The sequence below is a fragment of the Ascaphus truei genome, unplaced genomic scaffold, assembly GCF_040206685.1.
Source record: "Ascaphus truei isolate aAscTru1 unplaced genomic scaffold, aAscTru1.hap1 HAP1_SCAFFOLD_506, whole genome shotgun sequence".
NCBI lineage: Eukaryota > Metazoa > Chordata > Amphibia > Anura > Ascaphidae > Ascaphus > Ascaphus truei.
In genome coordinates this window covers 75,064-94,474 of record NW_027456837.1, presented here as the reverse complement: position 1 = coordinate 94,474, position 19,411 = coordinate 75,064, and the positions used below count along the sequence as shown (strand labels likewise).

At 45.7% G+C, this 19,411-nt stretch overlaps 1 long non-coding RNA gene across 3 annotated transcripts; it reads left to right on the top strand.

The window, feature by feature from the left end:
* The first annotated feature begins 1,219 nt into the window (after window positions 1–1,219).
* LOC142485000 (uncharacterized) lies at window positions 1,220–13,721 on the top strand. Of its 3 annotated transcripts, none has more exons than XR_012798334.1 (6): window positions 1,220–1,336; window positions 4,963–5,080; window positions 6,069–6,166; window positions 7,733–7,843; window positions 11,156–11,265; window positions 12,637–13,721. It is a non-coding gene; the product is annotated as an uncharacterized LOC142485000 (long non-coding RNA). The 3 variants fall into 3 exon arrangements; XR_012798335.1 differs by having other exon boundaries at window positions 11,156–11,913; XR_012798333.1 differs by lacking the exon at window positions 12,637–13,721 and having other exon boundaries at window positions 11,156–12,360.
* Window positions 13,722–19,411: the final 5,690 nt, after the last annotated feature.

Here is a 19,411-nt window from a genome sequence, read left to right as displayed (position 1 = left end):
TATTATCAGCATTTGGTGCGGTATAATCAGAGGTATCTATGTGCTTTTGTGCCTGTTTTAAGTCCTCCAGCTTAACGCCCCTACACCTCCCACTACACAGGCATACTTACTTATGCATACACTGACATCTGGCATACCTACACACACCCCAGGGCCACTTCCTTCCCCTGATGTCAGGGAGAGGATGGGCATGCAGAGTGCAGTAAGTCTCCACGTTACTCTGGCCAACAGTCTTGGCCTACCTCCAGCATCTGTCACCCACAACATCTGTTCCCTCCTTGTAAAGTGCTGAACTATCTCACCTGGGTCAGTGCTATAGCTGATCACAGTGCCCGATCAGGATGTCACTGTGACAGGCAGCAGTGCAGATTGACCGGTCAATCAATGCAGTGCCGCAACATATGCACTAAATGAGATTTCCGTGCCCCCAGTCAGGTTACTCCCTGGGCAGTGACCCTGCTCACACCCTCCCCTAGTTCCACCTCTGATCACAATTATCTCTCTTGGAGAGTGTAGCAAATTGGAGTTGGGGGAATCTCACCTCTGCCATGCATGGTCACAATCTGGGCACAGGACCCAAATAGTGGGCAATGTGGCACTTCTTACAGTAGAGAATAAGTAACTTTATTCTTTACTTGTGTATTAAGGACCTTATTTGCATTAAATTCAGTCCACATGGGACCAAGACTTTCTGGCTTACTGAACAAAGTGGAATTGTTTCGTAGAGGGTGGAGAATTGTATTTTATCTGAAATTACCCCCTCTGCACAAAATACAAACAATTATACCCATACAAGTACCTTGTGGAAGTTGTTGCCCTCTATCTTCCTGTGGTCTCTCCCTGTTTCTCACCGTGCCTCCTCCCATTTCCTTGCACCTGTGCGTCTCCGCATATATCCCTATACTCAGAGCCGGCTCCGGTCAGTGACATGGGATGCCCAAATATGAGCATACCCATATATGGGCATCCATGCCACTGACCGGAGCCCGCTCTGTTGCGGATATGGAGAGAGACTGGGAGATTTACATCCCCTTATAATTCATATGGTGCATAGTACCGGCACGTATTGTTTTACCGGTACTGTGTACCTTCTTACTTTCACACTGGTACAGTATGTGCTGCAGTGGGACTGAGAGGGATATATTGGTAACACATAGTCATTGGTGGGGGAATTCAATCCATTTTGAAAATAGTAATGCATTGTTTTTTAATTTTTTTTTGCAGTAATGAAGAATGAAAAAGTTCTGTTAAAATTGAATTGGACGTGAACTGGATTCAGCATTTCATCATCAACTCTGCACCAGTGTGAATTGACGTTCTTTAATGTTCTGACAAGGTACATGCAACATCTCTTCCTCTACCCCTACACCACCCTCTGCCTCTTGCCTCTCTCTCCACCTCCCTGCTAAGCGTATTAACCCATCTAATGTAATCCACATTCCTTGTCTCACTTTACTCTTCCCTTCTCACGTGCCCTCTGGAATGTCTGCTCTACGACTAACATGGTCTATTTGTACATGACCTCTTCTGCTCTCATCATCCACCACTTCTCATTCCCCTCACCCCTGTCCTACTCGATACCTCAGCTTAATTGAACTCTCTCCTCTGACATCTACCCTTATCTCTAACCTCTCCTCACTTTCTTCTTAAACTAGCTATCTTGTTAACTCTTACAATGCTATCATCTCCTCCTCCCTCCTCCTCCATCATCTATATGCCCCTTCTAGGCTCTGACACACTCATCCCTCTAAGGCCGTGATTATCATGGGCACACGCTTGGTTGTCCACAGTGCGTGCGAGCGATGCAGGGCCTCCCCGTCGCCTCGGACCTCAGTGCAGGGATTGCTGGAGCGACAGGCATGCGCTAACTTTGCCATCTGTTGCGTGCTTACTATAGACGCAGCCTAACCCATGCATTGGTTTAATTCACAAGCACGCTCTCATCACACTTCATCACATCACACTGCTGCTCTTAACACCTATGGAGGAAATCTCACAGTCTGATTTTCTACACTAAACCTTTGTCCTGTTCTGTAAAACTCTGCTCCTTTTTTTAAGGTCAAACACTACTTTTTCCTCACTCATCAACACTCCAATTTCATTCACACTGTCTTCTATGTATTTGAGTCCCACCACTGACTTTCTCCTCCCACTTAACATCCATCCTTTATTTCTCCTCAAGCCTTTGCTCACTTGAGGCAAGGTGGATGCCATCCACAAGTAGATTCGTTCTCTCCCTTCCCCCTCTCTCTTTTTCTATCTAGATCTCATTGCACTCTTGACTCCTTTTCTCCTGTCACAAAGCTGGAACCTGATCTTCTCTTCTCCCTCTACCACATGCCCTCTCAATCCTATATTCTCACTCTCACCCACATCTTCAATTCCTCCATATCCTTTGGCTCTTTCAACTCTTCCTTTTAAGCATGCAGTGGTCACCCCTATTCTCAAAAATAACCTTGACCTTGTGTGAATTTCTAACTATCGCCCTGTATCCGTCCTACCATTTGCCTCCTAATTGCTAGAACGTCTTGTGATCTCCCGTTTGATCAACATTCTTAAATCACATGCTCCTCTGGGCCCTTCACAATCTGCCTTTCCCAATGTAACCAATTATGTACATAAAGAAAATTCCCAAGGTCCATTTTACTTACTAATCCTGCTTGATCTCTCTTCTGCTTTTGATACTGTCAATCACTCTTCTCATTCATATTCTAAACTCTTTCTTCGTATCCGCAGCAAACTTATATCCTGGTTTTCATCATACTTCTCCATCACACATTCTCCATCTCTGTTGCTAACGTGTCTTTGTCTCCTGTTGTTTTGTCTGTTGGTATACCTCAGGACTCTGTTCTGGGACCTCTCTCACTACATACTATCACTAGTTGACCTTATCAACTATTTTGTCCCTTGATATCATCTCTATGCAGATGATACACACACCTATCCACCCTACCGTCACTCCTGCAATTTAGTTCCTAGTTTCGGGTCGCCTCCTGGCTATATCCTCCATGGATGACACTCTTCTGCCTTAAACCTAATGTCTAAAACTGAGCTCCTCATATTTCCCCCTAAATCTGGCCTAATATCACCTTTCTCCATCGCAGTAAACAGTACTACCATCATCCTGTCATGAAAGCACATTGCCTAGGAGTAACATTTGACTCTTCCCTTTCCATCTTCATTCACGACACTGGCTAAAGTTTGTCGATTCTTTCTCTGTAATATTTCCAAGATTTGCCCTTTTCTCTGTCAATCTACTGCTAAAACGCCAATGCATGCCCTTATCGTATGGGTTAACATACTGCTAACAGGGCTCCCTGCTTCACAACTTTCTCATTTGCAATCTATCCAAAACTCTGCTGCTTGAATAATTTCCCTTTCTCCCACAACAGTATCTGCTCATCTCCTCCTCCTCCTTAAATCCCTCTCCTTGCTTCCCATCAAGTTTCAGATCACCTACAAAGTTCTCCTCCTTACCTTTTTGTTAAGGTTCTCTATTAGTGGTGTACCGAGTACCCGGCGTTACCCGACACATTTCCAGCTACCCGGACATTACTCGAAACCGGCCACTGAGAAGTGGACTTGGCCGGGTAATACCCGGCGTCGGGTAATGTCAGGGCAGCTGGAAATAATCTTTTATACTTACCTTTCCTAAGACATCTAGGATCAGCAGCAGCAGTCCTCTGATGTTGGCAGCATCAGAGGTGTCTTCACCTGGCGGGGGGAGCTGCAGGAATCACTTCCACAGCACCGAAGCAGGTAAGCTGTGTCTGTGAGCCTGCAGCTCCCCCGCCGGCTGAAGACACCACAGATGCTGCCACCGTCACAGGACTGCTGCTGATCCTAGATGTCACCGCCACCCGGAAGGTAAGTGCCAAACCGTGTACCCGACCGGGTAGAACCTTTCATTTTGGCCGGGTACCCGTTACCCATTTTTTTATAGTTGAGGACCCAGTCCAACACTATTCTCTATTCATCTGCTCCTTCCTACATATCATCTTTGGTCTCGTTATGCCCTTCCTCGTCTCCTAAGCTCTACTAATAGCTGTCTCCATTATACTTCTTACACCTCTACTGCGCACTCGCTCTCTTGCCTGAAACCCTTTCCCATCAATTTACCTGTGAAACTCACACACACTCAGTATATGCCAACATACCCTCTTCCACCCACATTTAAGATCAACCTTAAAATTCACAACTTAAATGAAGCATTTCAATAGCTTTTACTCGTTGCTACTGTCACTCATTCAGTCACTAACTATTGTTCCCAAGAAGTGCTTTATACTACAAGTACCCACCATTAAGGACAAGCATTGTCATCTACTGCACTTGTTCCCCCACCTGTTGTCTCTCTGTAAGTCTCCTTACATTTCTCTTAGATTGTAAACTACCCAGGACAGGGATTTACTTTCCTATTGTCTGTTTTTGTTTGTTGAACTTATTGTATAATAATTTCCTGTACTTTTTGGTCTCTCTTGTAAAGCGCTGAGTACACAATGGGTGGTATATAAATAGAGATATATGCAGAGTCTAGAGACAAGGCACACGTGTATAGGTAGCTACAGTTTATCCGGGACCGTATGCATCCTTGAAGTGCCTGTCCCAGTTATTTTCTATTGATTGCAATGTAGGAGTGTCTGTCCTGTCTTATTTTTTTTATTATTATTATTATTATTATTATTATATATACAAAGATATATACAAAGATTGTTTCCTGTCGTTAGCATGACATTGTGTGACACAGTGTGATGTCATTGATTCAGTAGATTGTGTGCAGACCGGGACTGCAGTACAGTTTCACTGACATGAATAACTTGTGTGGTAGAAGCTCTAGAAGGAGCACAGCTGTGGGAGGGAGGTGGATTTGCTTTGTATCACATGGTTTGGAGCAAGGTTCATTGTATGTATCGTCAATAATAATTATAATAATAATAATGCAATGCTTAACTTTTTTATTTCAAGAGGAAAGACTGCAGAACAGAAGTGAATATTGAAGCCATGTGTTCATTTTCTTGCAAAATAGAAAATTGAAGGACAGTTGAAGAGGAGGAAAATGACTACACAGAGACAGATAAGCAATGTGTATATTTCTCATTTAGTATTTGTCGTTTTATTGACTCCAAAAAATCCGGCTGCTAAGGGTTTCGCATTGGACATATTCACCTCTACTCCACCCCTTCCTGTGATCTGTACCATGCAGATTTTTGTTGATTCAATACATCATGAATAGAGTGTGGCTACAGTATGAAGTACTGACCCAAGGACCACATCTACTACCATTCATAACAAGAACATGTGCAGTAGCGCACTGCTGCAGTTCTATGTTATTGCTATGAAAGGTTGAGGTGGTGCAATCATATGAATCTTGAGTGGGAGGGATCCTGTTTGCATCATTTAATTTGATCTAGGCCAGTAGAGTATATAACTCTCAGTACAGGTTACATATGGCATCAGTATTAGTGATTTAAAGAACAGAAAAACAGGAGTGGAGAACAAAACCAAGTAATGTTGAAGTTACTACTTTTTACTATTTACTTGGTCAGTCTGTACTGTCTACTCCCCACACAGCTGCTAAGGGTTTCCATTTGAGATACATTCACCTTCTACTCTGCACTACTGTGCTACCCTCTATTCAGAGATGAGTTCAAGTCATGTTTACCACTCTAAATCGCTCTGCAGTCATTGATTCAGCACATCATGGGTAGAGCATGGCTATAGATACAGCAAGCTTTATTTTACCCTAATATTGCATTAAAAAATAGAATATCACTCAGTTTCCTACAGATTTACTGATGCTGATAATGCAGAATCTCACCCTCCCATCATAATACACCAGAGGAAGAAATAATCCTTGCTATATATGTACATTGTGTGACATATTGCCTCCATGACCATTGATGGCAAATACATATTCTGTATAGAGCAGCTGTGTTATGATGTAGTTGTTATTGATCATCATTGAGATATAATCACAAGAATCTTATGCAAAGGGAAACTGTCATTAGCATAGTGGGATTTCAGCCCCCAAACTTCTGTAATATTAATGCAATGTCTTACTTTTATTGCAGTGAACACCGAAGAGACGGATCTACTACAACACTGCACAGGACAAGAGTATACACTACAAGCAGCAAAATGATCATGCAGTTGACAATATGTTGTTCTGGTAATGTGCACAATTATTATGTATGGGCTCCACACCACAGTGCTGGACATATTTTGTTAACTTCAACACTACCCCTACCATGGAGATGTCTTCCTGTGATTGGTGTTACTGATTCAGTACATCATATGCATAGTGTGGCTATTATATGATGGATTGATTTAATGAACCCACCAAACACTGATGACATCTGTATCATCTTCTGTAAAGTGCATCTACAACAGGATATTATCAGCATTTGGGGTGATATAATCAGAGGCATCTATGTGCTTTTGTGCTGGGTAAAGTCCTCCAGCTGAACCGCCCCCCGCCCCCCACCCCCCTACACCTCCTGCCACACAGGCAAACTTACTTACACACACAGCACACTTACTTATGCACACTGACACTTGGCATACCTACACACACACACCCCACAGCCACTGGCATGCATGCAGAGTCCTGGGCATGCAGGATGGGCATGCAGAGTACAGAATATCTCCACCTTGCTCTGGCCCGTACTCTTGGCCTACCCCCAGCATCTGTCACCCACAACCTCTGTTCCCTCCCTGTAAATTGCTGCACTAACACACCTTGGTCAGCGCTGCAACCGATCACAGCACCGGATCATGTCACTGTGATAGGAAGCAGTGCTAATTGACCGGTCAATCAATGCCACGTGGCAACATACGCACCAAAAGAGATTTCCATGCCCCCTGACAGGCTACTCCCTGGGCAGTGACCCTGCTCATCTTCCACCTCTGATCACAATATTCTCTCTTGGAGAGTGTAGCAAATTGGAGTTGGGGGAATTTCACCTCTGCAGTGCATGTAGAGTCCTGTATGCAGAGTACAGAAAGTCTCCACCTTAGTCTGGCCCGTACTCTTGGCCTACCCACAGCATCTGTCACCCACAAATAATACATACACTAATACTCCCCACAATACACACTTTAATACCTCCTCAATAATAATCTCCCCAATAATATTATAGTCTTAAACACAATATACACAATACCCCCTAACACAAGATACCCAATCTAACACTCTCCTCTGCACCTCAACATAATATACACACTATAATACCCTACACACAATATAATACTCCCACACACACACAATATACACACTATCCTCCTACCGCCATAAAACACAACCAATAATACACACACACTTTGTGGATGTTGGGACCAGCTCCTTGCATGCACCAGTGAAAGAGAGAGGCCTGCCATCCGTGCCTCCCTCCGTTTCCCATCTTCTCCCTGTCTCTCTCCCTCCCTTTCTTTGCATCTCCCTGCATCTTTGCGTATACCCAGTCAGTGACGGCTCCGGTCACGTGATGCCTTAATATGGGCTTATCCATATATCTGTTGCAGAGATGGAGAGAGACCTGGAGATTTTACATTTCCTTATAATTCATATTGGTACTTAGTACGGGCACTTATTGTTTTATCAGTACTGGGTACCTGACCGTACTGGCCTACGAGTGAGAAGGCAATATTGGCATCACACAGTTACTGTTGAATATGTCATTCAATCCATTTTGAAAATAGTAATGCAATGTGGTTTTGTTTTGTTTGCTTTTTGCAGTAATGAAGAATGAAAAAGTTATATTAAAATTAAATTGGAGGGGAACTGGATTCAGCATTTCTTCATGAACTCTGCACTTGTGAGCATTGACCTTCTTGAGTGCCCTGACAGGTACACGCAACTTTAAGACTATAATCTTCATCAACTGCTGTGCAAGCTTTCGTGCTATACCTCCCCCTCCGGTTTTGATTTATACATTTGCTCTCTCAATTCATGTCCTCTAATATCTGGAGGCTCTCTCCTAGCATTTCTCTCTACCACAGCACGTCATCCCAATGTAACCTCTCTCTTGTTCTTTCTGTTTACTGTTTCCTCACTCCTCTGTAAAACTTTTCTAATTTCTCTAACTTCCACACTCCTGCTTTTATCCACATGTTCTATACACTTTCCTTCCCCTACCTTTGCATGTGTCTACACAAAGCACCATTTGTACAGACCTCTATTGCAGCTATTTCTGCACTGCTCAATGAAATGCACTCCTGCACATCCTATTCTCTTCCACCTTCCCTCATTCTCTACGCCCCCCTCTCAAAGCCCCCTCTCTCTATGTCTCCTCTCTCTACGCCTATCTGTCTCATTCTCTTGACGCCCTTCTCTCTCTACATATCCCTATCTCTGTCTCTCTCTACACCTATCTCTGTGTCTCCTTCTATGCTCGCTGATGTTGGGGGATATCTCTTATAATCTTGGACCGGCTCATATACACATCAGGCCTCCCTACTAAGAGTGTTAACCTATCTAATGTAATCCACATTCCTTTCCTTACTTTTCTCTTCCCTTCTCCTGTGCCCTCTGGAATGTCCACTCTTACTAACAAGGCTCTAGTTGTACATAACCTCTTCTGCTCTCATCAGTCACAATCAGTCATTCCCCTCACCGCATCTTACCTGTCCCACTGATTTGCCTCTGCTTAATTAAACTCTCCTCTGACATCTACTCTAACCTCTCTTCTCTCTTCTCTCTCTTTCTTTCTGCTTAAACTAACAATCTTATTAACTCTTACAATGCTATCCTCCTATCTATATGCCCCCTATAGGCTCTGACACACTCATCCCTCTAACCCACACCTTTGGCTAAATTCCCAAACACACTCATCACACTTCCACTCGCTGTTCTTAATACCTACGGAGGAAATCTCACACTTTGTTTGATTTTTCTACAGTAAAAATGTCTCCTGTCCTGTATAAAGCTGCTCTCTAGGGCTAAATACACTACTTTTTTCCACACTCATCAACACTCAAATTTAATTTACGCTGTTTTTTTTCTCTGTATTTGACTCCCTCCACTGACCTTCTCCTCCCACTTGCCATCCTTCCTTCACTTCTCCTCAAGCATTTGACTACTTCAGAGGCAAGGTGGATGCCACCCAAAAGGAGATTCCTTCTGTCCCTTCCCCCTTCTCTCCTTCTTCCCAAATCTCCTTCTGCACTTGACTCCTTTTCTTCTCTTACAGAGCTGGAAGCTAATCATCTTCTATTCTCCCTCTACCACATGCCCTCTAGATCGTATCCCCTCACACCTTACTGCATCTCTTAGTCCCCACTCTCACCCACATCTTCAATTTCTCCCTATTCTCTGGATTTTTGCCCTCTTACTTTAAGCCTGTAGCGGTCACCCTTTTGTCAGAAACAAACTACACCCTATGTGCCTTACTAACTACCGCTCTGTATCCCTCATGCTGTTTGCCTTCTAATTGCTAGTGTCAACATTCTTAAATCACATGCCCTCCTGGATCCTTTACAACCTGCCTTTCGTACAGCACGTTCTACAGACTGTGCTTAAAGCTAATTCCCAAGGTTTTTCCCTACTAATCCTACTTGATCTATCGGCTGCGTTTGATGCTCTCAATCACTCTCCTCCTTCATATTCTAAACTCTCTCTTGGTATCAGTAACAAAGTTCTATCCTGGTTTTCATCATAACTTTCCTGTCACACATTCTCCATCTCTGTTGCTAACATGTCTTCGTCTTCTATTGATCTGTCTGTGGGTATACATCAGGGCTCTGTTCTGAGATCTCTCTTTCTCTCTACATACTATCATTTGGTGACTTCATCAATGCTTTTGGCCTTAGATATAATCTCTATGCGGATGATACACACACAAATCTATCCACCCCTGTTCTCACTCCTGCAATCCAGTCCCTACTCTTGGGTTGTCTCCTGGCTATATGCTCATGGATGGCACTCCACTGCCTTAAACTTAATGTCTAACACTGGGCTCATATTATCCCCTTTCTCCATCACAGTAAACAGTACTACCATCTATCTTGTCATCAAACATGTTGCATAGGAGTAACATTTGGCTCTTCAATTCCATCTCCATTCACATGCACGGCTATGGGTAAAATGTGTTGCCTCTTTCTCTGTAATATTGCCAAGATCTTCCCTTTCCCCTCTCAACCTACTGCTAAAACTCCAATGTATACTGTTATCCTATAGGTTATTTTAACATACTACTAACAGGCCTCCATGCTTCACAACTTTCTCCTATGCAAAACTCTGCTGCTTGAATTATCTCACTTTCTCCCACAACAGTCTCTGCTCATCTCCTTAAATCCCTGTCCTGGCATCCCATCAAGTTTTTGTATCACCTACAAAGTTCTCCTCCTTACCTTTTTGTTAAGGCTCTCCATTAATCTGCTCCTTCTTGCATATCATCTTTGATCTCTCGTTATGCCCTTGCTTGTCTCTTGCACTATAACCATAACTGTCTCCTGTAAACTTCTTTCACCTCTACTGTTCTCTCACTTGCCTGAAACCATTTTCCATCACTGCACCGTACATGTGAAACTTCCTCACACTCAGTATATGCCAACATAACCTCTTCCACCCACATGTAAGACCAATCTTAAAATTCACGACTTAAATCAAGCATTTAAAAAACTTTGACTCGTGGCTACTGTCCCACACCCACAGTCACTGCTAACAACTATTGTTCCCAAGATGTGCTTTCTACTAATTGTACCCACCATTAAGGACAAGCATTGTCATCTACTGCACTTCTTCCCCCAACTGCTGCCTCTCTTTAAGTCTTCTAACATTTCTATTAGATTGTAAAGTTCCCAGGGCAAGGATTTACTTTCCTATAATCTGTTTTTATTTTTCGCACTTATTTTTTAATTATTTTTCCCCTCTCCCCTAATGATATACATATAGGTTTTCCTGTCATTTGCATGACAGAGTTATTATGGTTAACTATTGCATCATGTAGACTGCCTTTTCAGTGTGATGTAATTGATTCAGTACTTTGTGTGCAGACTGTGACTGCAGTACAGTGTCACGAACATTAATGACTTGTGTGGTAGAAGCTCTAGAAGGAACACAGCTATGGGAGGGAGGTGGATTTACTTTGGATCACATGGTTTGGCGCAAGGTTCATTGTATGTATGATCATAACCATGCAATGCTTAACTTTTATTTCAGGAGGGAAGAACAGTGAATATTGAAGCCATGTGTTTCTTTTCTGTCAGAAGAGAAATTTTGAAAGACAGTTGAAGAGGAGGAAAATGACTACACAGAGACAGATAAGCAATGTGTATATTTCTCATTTAGTATTTGTCGTTTTGTTGACTCCACACAATCCAGCTGCTAAGGGTTTCGCATTGGACATATTCCCCTCTACTCTACCCTTCCTGTGATCTGTACCATGCAGGTTTTTGTTGATTCAATACATCATGAGTAGAGTGTGGCTGCTGTATGAAGTATTGACCCAAGGACCACATCTACTACCATTCATAACAAGAACATGTGCAGTAGCGCACTGCTGTAGTTCTATGTGTTTTATTAAAGGTTGAAGTGGTGCAATCATATGAATCTGGAGTGGGATGAATCCTGTTTGCATCATATGGTTTCATCTAGGCCAGTAGAGTATATCTCTCAGTACAGGTTACACATGGCATCAGTAGTAGTGATTTAAAGAACAGAAAAAACAAGAGAAACTTCAATGTTGATAACAAAGCCAAGTAATGTTGAAGATACTCCTTTAACTATTTATTTGATCAGTCTGTACTGTCTACTCCCCACACAGCTACTAAGTCTTCCATTTGAGATACATTCACCTCCTACTCTGCACTGCTGTTCTGTCCTCTATTCAGAGATGAGTTCCAGTCATGTTTACCACTCTGAATCACTCTGCAGTCATTGATTCAGCACATCATGGGTAGAGCATGGCTACAGATACAGTAAGCTTTATTTTACCGGCTGATCATCCATAATATTGCATTAAAACATAGAATATTACTCAGTTTCCAAAAGATTCAGTGATGCTAATAATGCAGAATCTTACAACACATCCCATCATAATGCACCAGAGGAAGAAATAATCCTTGCTACACTACCGACACGTTTTATTGAAGCACGGCTAGCACCGCAAGCCGGGGGATGCCCCGGCGTGCTAGCCGCACTCCCTCAGCGTGCCGCGCATCACCGATGCACGGTCACGCGTCATCGGGTGCCTGCGCCCCCTGCACGCGCGTCCAGGGCTCCCCGAGGGAGCACTGGTGTCCCGCGATGTGGGGGACAGCGGCAGGGGGTTCCGGGGGACCCGACGGACCCGGCAGCGGAAGGGAGAAAGCCCCGATCGGAGGGCGCTCCTCCGCTGCTTCGGCGTGCGCCCGGCACCCTCCGGCGCGCGCCAGGTTACTGCTGCGGCCAAGAACGGGCAAATGCTCGAATAAACTCGGCCGCAGCAGTATATCTGTACATTGTGTGACGTTTGGCCTCCATGACCATTGATAGCAAATACATATTTTGTATTGAGCGGCTGTGTTATGATGTAGTTGTTATTGATCATCATTGAGATATAATCACAAGAATCTTATGCAAAGGGAAAATGTCTGCAGCATAGTGGGATTTCAGCTCCCAAACTTCTGTAATATTAATGCAATGTCTTACTTTTATTGCAGTGAACACTGAAGAGACGGATCTACGACAACACTGCACAGGACAAGAGCAAACACTACAAGCAGCAAAATGATCTTGCAGTTGCAAGTATGTTCTGTAATGTGCACAATTATTATTTATGGGCTACACACCACAGTGCTGGACATATTCTGTTAACTTCTACCCCTACCATGGAGATGTCTTCCTGTGATTGATTCAGTACATCATATGCACAGTGTGGCTATGATATGATGGATGGATTTAATGAACCCACCACCCACTGACATCTGCATCATCTTCTGTAAAGTGCAGCAGGATATTATCAGCATTTGGGGTGGTATAATCTGGGGCATCTATGTGCTTTTGTGCCTGGATAAGTTCCTCCAGCTGAACCACCCCCCTATACCTGCCACACAGGCATACTTACAGAGCACACTTACTTATGCACACTGACACTTGGAATACACACACACACACACACACACAGACACTGTCATGCATGCAGTGTCCTGTATGCAGAGTACAGAAAGTCTCCACCTTACTCTGGCCCGTACTCATGGCCTATCCCCAGCATCTGTCATCCACAACCTCTGTTCCCTCCCTGTAAAGTGCTGCACTAACACACCTGGGTCAGCGCTGCAGCTGATCACAGTGCCGGATCATGATGTCAATGGGATAGGCAGCAGAGCTGATTGACAAGTCAATCAATGCAGCTCCGCAATATATGCACCAAAAGAGATTTCTGTACCCCCTGTCAGGCTACTCCCTGGGCAGCGACCCTTCTCACCCCTCTCATTCCACCTCTGATCACAATAATCTCTCTTGGAGTGTGTAGCAAATTGGAGTTGGGGGAATCTCACCTCTGTAGTGCATGGTCACAATCTGGGCACTGTACCCAAATATTGGGCAATGTGGCACGTCTTACAGTAGAGAATAGAATAAGTAACTATATTCTTTACTTGTGTATTAAGGAACTTATTTGCAATAAAAATTCAGTCCACCTGGGACCAAGACTTTCTGGTTTTCTGAACAAAGTGGAATTGTTTTCCTATAATTTTATATTCTCTGAAATGTAACATCACAATAAAGTACTCCTATTTTTTTCCTTTGTGCTTTTTTATGGACTATTCCTTTATGTATTTCACTTAATGGGACTAATTACCTTACGATTAGATTTCACTTGTATTTTCTTGGGTTACTCTTTGGAATTTCTCTCTGTGTTCATTTATACTATCTTATTTAGAGCAGTCTTTGCCATTGGACCCCATTTCTTGCCAGAGAGATCTGTAACACAGAGTATTGAAGAGAGTACAGAACAGTGGTGAAGTAGATTTTTATGCTTCTAGGCAGCCTCCCTTCTCACCATGTATTCTGCCCCCGACGGTCTCTTGCACTGCTCCCTCCTACACCCACTCTCCTCACTCTTCCCTCCCCTCCCCGCTATCACTCAATGACCCCCTCTCATTCAATCCTGCTCCCTTACTCCCCCCTCACTCATTCTTCCTTCTGCACACACAATCCTCCCGAATATCACTCCCAAACAACACACACACTAATTCTCCCCACAATACACACTATAATACCTCCTTGTGACGATAGCTTCCACAGGCTTATTAATATTACACAAAAATAATTGGGTTTGAACTGAACGAGGCTTAAGATATAATAAATTGTATTTATTCCTTAGAATATAGGTGAACACAACAGATAATACAGTAACGAACAAGAAGTACACTTACTTAAGGGTTGGGGAATGAGAAGTATGATGTAGCATTTCTTTCAGCAGTGAGGAAATCATTCAGGTGATATCAGGTAACCATATCAGCAAACGAAGACAAAGGATATATGGGTGGACAGCAGTTTATAAACCATTCTCCTTCTATTCTTAACCTTAAGCACAGGGGATTGGTTTACAATTACCTCCAGCCACTCACTAACGTGGGAAAGCATTCTGACCCATGCCCCCCTGCTAGTTGGCACATGCGCAGTAGAACTCTGGGGGTCTCATTTCTGAAGCCCCACATTTACGTCAGGAATGCCAGACAGTCTACCATTTGGAGTTCTGGCAGGAAAACCTTTGTTGAAAGGTGTTAACTGGAACACTTAAGACCTGCCCTGGTTTGGGCTTCGGATAAACAGTGAGGGTGATAAAACTCTTTGAACAGCACTTAAATCCTAGACATAGCGGCGTCACCAGGGCCATCTGCTACCTTATGGCCCAAAAGAATCTCTTCTGGGTCTTTGTCCATACCTTAAGATACACTATTAAGCATAAAACATAAACGTATTAAAATATCCGGTTCCGTTAGGTTTAGCAGGTCCAAACTTCCCAGTTCGCATTGCCAGAACTGGGACACCATATGGTCCAAAAAGCGACTTGCTACGACCTAAGAAACCGAAGTTACACCAATGCACATTAAATCATTTTAATACAAAAATCTCCATTGAAAAAGAAATCTCAGCTTTTCACTAAATCCCCATTGAAAACAACGGGCAGCTCCGCCATAGACTTTCAATGGTAAATCGCCGCCATTGAAGTCAATGGGGGTTTTCTGCCATTGAAGTTTATGGGAAAAGTCCCGAACTTCAAGGGGGTCCATACTCCGTCGGGTTGGTCCAAGCGGGTCAAGGATGGTTCTGCAGCGATGCCGGAGCAGTGGCTACAGATACCCCAAACCCTGATCCGCTGAACCCTCCGGAACCGGAGATATGGATTCCTAAAATTCAGCATTTCTCACTTAGTCATTTTTCTGAGCCGTTTCTGCCGCCGCCGGCAAAGCCTATGGCGCGACCCGCTCTATCTGGTTCGACCCTTATCGGGGGTCCAGGATTCGGGGACCCGGTGGTGGTCGAGTGGGGGGACGCTTAGGAACTAGGGGCAAAAAGAATTTTATCCCTAGGTGCCCTAAAACAGTTTATTTCCCCGCTAATTGACGTTGAACTTGACCCAGTGATTTTAGCTCTTTTGAAGGACATTGTATCCGCTTTGCGGTCTGGACGGCAGCCAACTAGGTTACCTCGAGGCATCTCCATTGAAGTCAATGAGCCCATTGACTTTCAATGGGAAACCGCCGCTCTCCCTCTCGGACGCCACCTGCTGGTCACTACAGGAAACAGGACGAAAACAGCACAAATTCCTATTGAAATGCATTGAGCCCTAATGGCGGCCAATGGGGACCTGCAAAATGGTGCCCGAAAAGGCGGGAAACTTACACAAAGAGCTATAATCATTAAAGAATTATTAACCCTTGTGCTCCCGGATGGATTCTAGTGTGTGTGTGATGCAAACACTGAGTAACCAGACATTACAATGGAACAGGGGAAAATACATTTACATGTCATAACAAGGGTTACATCACATTTCTGGACCTCAGCCCAGTTAACCCCTTGTCTCCCTGGTGCGGTCAGGGGTGGCCAAATGGGGTGCAACCCCTTTAATACCGGGCCACCCCCTCTCTCCCTCTACACCTCCCCTTCTTAATGCGTGTCCTGTGGCCCACTGGCCCTGACGGGGAGTGGGGCACTGCTGGCACCATTAATGAATTCAGTCTCAGAGGGATAGTCCTGGCGTGAAAGTCCATCAGCATTGCTGTTTTCACTACCCTTTTTGTGCTGAATGGTGAATTCAAATTCTTGCAAAGCCAAGCTCCATCTCAGCAGTTTGGCATTTTCCCCTGATACCCTCTGTAGCCAGCTCAGGGGATTGTGGTCGGTAATGACCGTGAAAGCGCTCCCATAGACATAGGGCTGGAGCTTTTTGAGTGCCCACACAATGGCCAAGCACTCCTTTTCAATGGTGGCATATGCCACCTCCCTGGGGAGCAGTTTGCGACTGAGATACACCACAGGGTGCTCTTTGCCGTCGTCCCCCACCTGGCTCAACACAGCCCCCACACCAAAGTCTGAGGCATCAGTCTGAATAAGAAAATGCTTGGTATAATCTGGGGCAGCCAGGATGGGGGCCTCAGCAAGCGCAGCTTTCAGTGCCTGGAAAGCAGTTTCACAGCAGGAGACCAGGTAATAAGCACAGGCAGTTGCTTCTTAGTCAGATCAGTCAGGGGTTTGGCCACGGCGCTGTACTGTGGGACAAATTTCCTGTAGTACCCTGCGGTGCCCAAAAAGGCCATGACCTGTTTCTTGGTTTTTGGAACAGGCCACTGAACTATGGCTTCTACCTTGGCTGGCTCTGGCTTGAAATGCCCTCCACCCACCCTGTGCCCTAAGTACAGGACTTCTGCCATACCTACCATACACTTAGTGGGTTTTAAGGTAAGCCCAGCCTCCCTGATTCTATCCAGCACCGCAGCTACATGTCCTATGTGGGATTCCCAGGAATTACTAAAGACAGCAATGTCATCTAAGTAAGCCCTGGCATAGCTCTGCATCCCTTCCAGTAACCTATTGACCAGGCGTTGGAAGGTAGCCGGGGCATTCTTCATCCCAAATGGCATCACCAAAAACTCATAGAGGCCACTTGGAGTGAAGAATGCTGACTTCTCCCTAGCCTCCAGGGTCAGGGGAATCTGCCAGTAGCCTTTGCTCAGATCCATGGTGGTCAGATACTTTGCCCCCGCGAGTTCATCTAGTAACTCATCCATGCGGGGCATGGGGTAAGCATCTGACACCGTCCCAGCGTTGAGCAACCGGTAGTCCACACAAAACCGGGTGGTTTTGTCCTTCTTAGGCACTAGGACTACTGGACTTGCCCAAGGGCTCTGGGACGGAGTAATTACCCCTAGGGTCAGCATCTCCTCAATCTCTCTCTCCATACTTGTCTTGACCTCTGCTGACACTCTATAAGCGTGCTTATGCAGAGGCTGCAGGTCCCCTGTGTGTACTGGGTGTTTGGTGAGATGTGTGGTCCCTGGCATGTCAGTGAAGAGGGCGCTATACTGAGCTAGCATGTCCCTGGCTTCTCCCTTCTGCCTAGCACTCAACTGTGCCCCGATCTCTACCTGCTCAACAGTGTTTCCTTGCTTTGCCTCCCCTAGGAGATCAGGCAGAGCATTGCTCGCCGGATCCTCCAGCAGTGGGCTACAAATGGCCATTACTGCTCCCATACTCGGTGCTCTGTATTCCTTTAACATATTAATGTGATATGTCTTGTGCCTCTCAGGCGCTACCTGTACAACATAGTTGCACTCATTCACCTTTCGGATAACCGGGTACGGTCCCGACCAGGCAGCCATCAGCTTGTTCTCCCGAGTGGGTTTGAGAACAAGCACCTGCTGTCCTGGGATGAATTCTCTGCTACGGCCTGCTGGTCATACCATTGCTTCTGCTTGGTCTGAGCAGCCCTGAGGTGGTCCTGGGCCACCCCCATAAGCATCTCTAACCGGTCTCTGAGATCTACTACATACTGGATCACTGAAGCATCAGTAGCAGTAGTCTCCCCCTCCCATCCCTCACGGAAGAGGTCCAGAGGTCCACGTACCCTGCGGCCATATAGTAGCTCGAAGGGGGAGAAGCCTGTAGATTCTTGCGGTACCTCTCGGTATGCAAACAGCAAGTGCTGCAGGTGAATCTCCCAGTCTTTCCCCTCCACCTCTATAAAGGTCCGAAGCATCTGCTTCAGGGTACCATTAAACCTCTCACATAATCCGTTTGTTTGGGGATGGTAAGGGGAAGTGCGCTGGTGCTGTACACCGCAGGCATCCCAGAGACAATGTAACAGTTCACTCATGAACTGCGACCCCTGATCAGTTAGGATCTCACTAGGGAAACCTACCCTAGCAAAAATGTTCAGCAAAGCTGCTGCCACTGTCTTGGCACTTATGGTGCCCAGCGCTACCGCCTCAGGGTACCGGGTGGCAAAATCCACCACCGTGAGGATGTAGCACTTCCCTGACCTGCTAGGAATCATGAGGGGTCCTATCAGGTCCATCGCTACCTTCTGGAAGGGTTCCCCTATTATCGGTAGGGGTCTCAGGGGTGCCTTCACACGGTCGCCCGCCTTACCTACTCGCTGGCAGGCATCACAGGAGCGGCAGAAATCAGCCGCATCCCTGGATGCCCCCGGCCAGAAATAACGCTGCAATAACCGGGCTCGCGTTCTGGTGACCCCCTGATGTCCCGCTAACGGAATAGAGTGAGCTACCCGTAACAATTGCTGTCGGTACCCCTGGGGTACTACTAGCTGTCGCTTACCGGTCAATCCCTTCTCTATTCTCGGGTTCCCTTCTTCTCTGTATAGGAGTCCCTTATGCCATAGGCAGCGCTCAGTGCCCTCCCCTGCCTGAGATTCGGACGCCCGAAGTCTCACGCCGGCCAGGGTAGGGTCTGCCTTCACTGCCTCCCTAAACTGGGCTCCTAAATCTACCCCCCCCCCAGTCATGTCATTGTCAGGGGAAGGGGACACGGTAAGGGGGAACAGTAAGTCAGCCTGTGGTTGCAACTGATCCTGGCTTACCTCCCTGGGCTCCTCTGTGCCCTCCGCTAACGTTGGTCCCAAAGGCTGGGGGACTGGGGTGGCCACCGCCGACATTGCTGCGGTCTGGCTCCGGGTAACCGCCGCCACTGCAGCGGGCTGGGGCACACGGTCGTAGGTGCAGGTCATCGGTCCCAGGTCATTGCCCAAAAGAATTTCAGCATCCAAACCTGGTAAAACCCCCACCTCCCGCACACCCTTGCCCACCCCCCAATCCAAAAAAATGCGGGCCACCTGCAGGAAACGTGGCTCTCCGTCAGCCACAGTGATCTGTATCCCAGGGCCTGGGATCAATTCCTCTGGCCGGATCATATCAGGTCGGACCAGGGTCACTGCAGCTCCTGAATCAAGTAAGCCAACTGCTTGCCGGT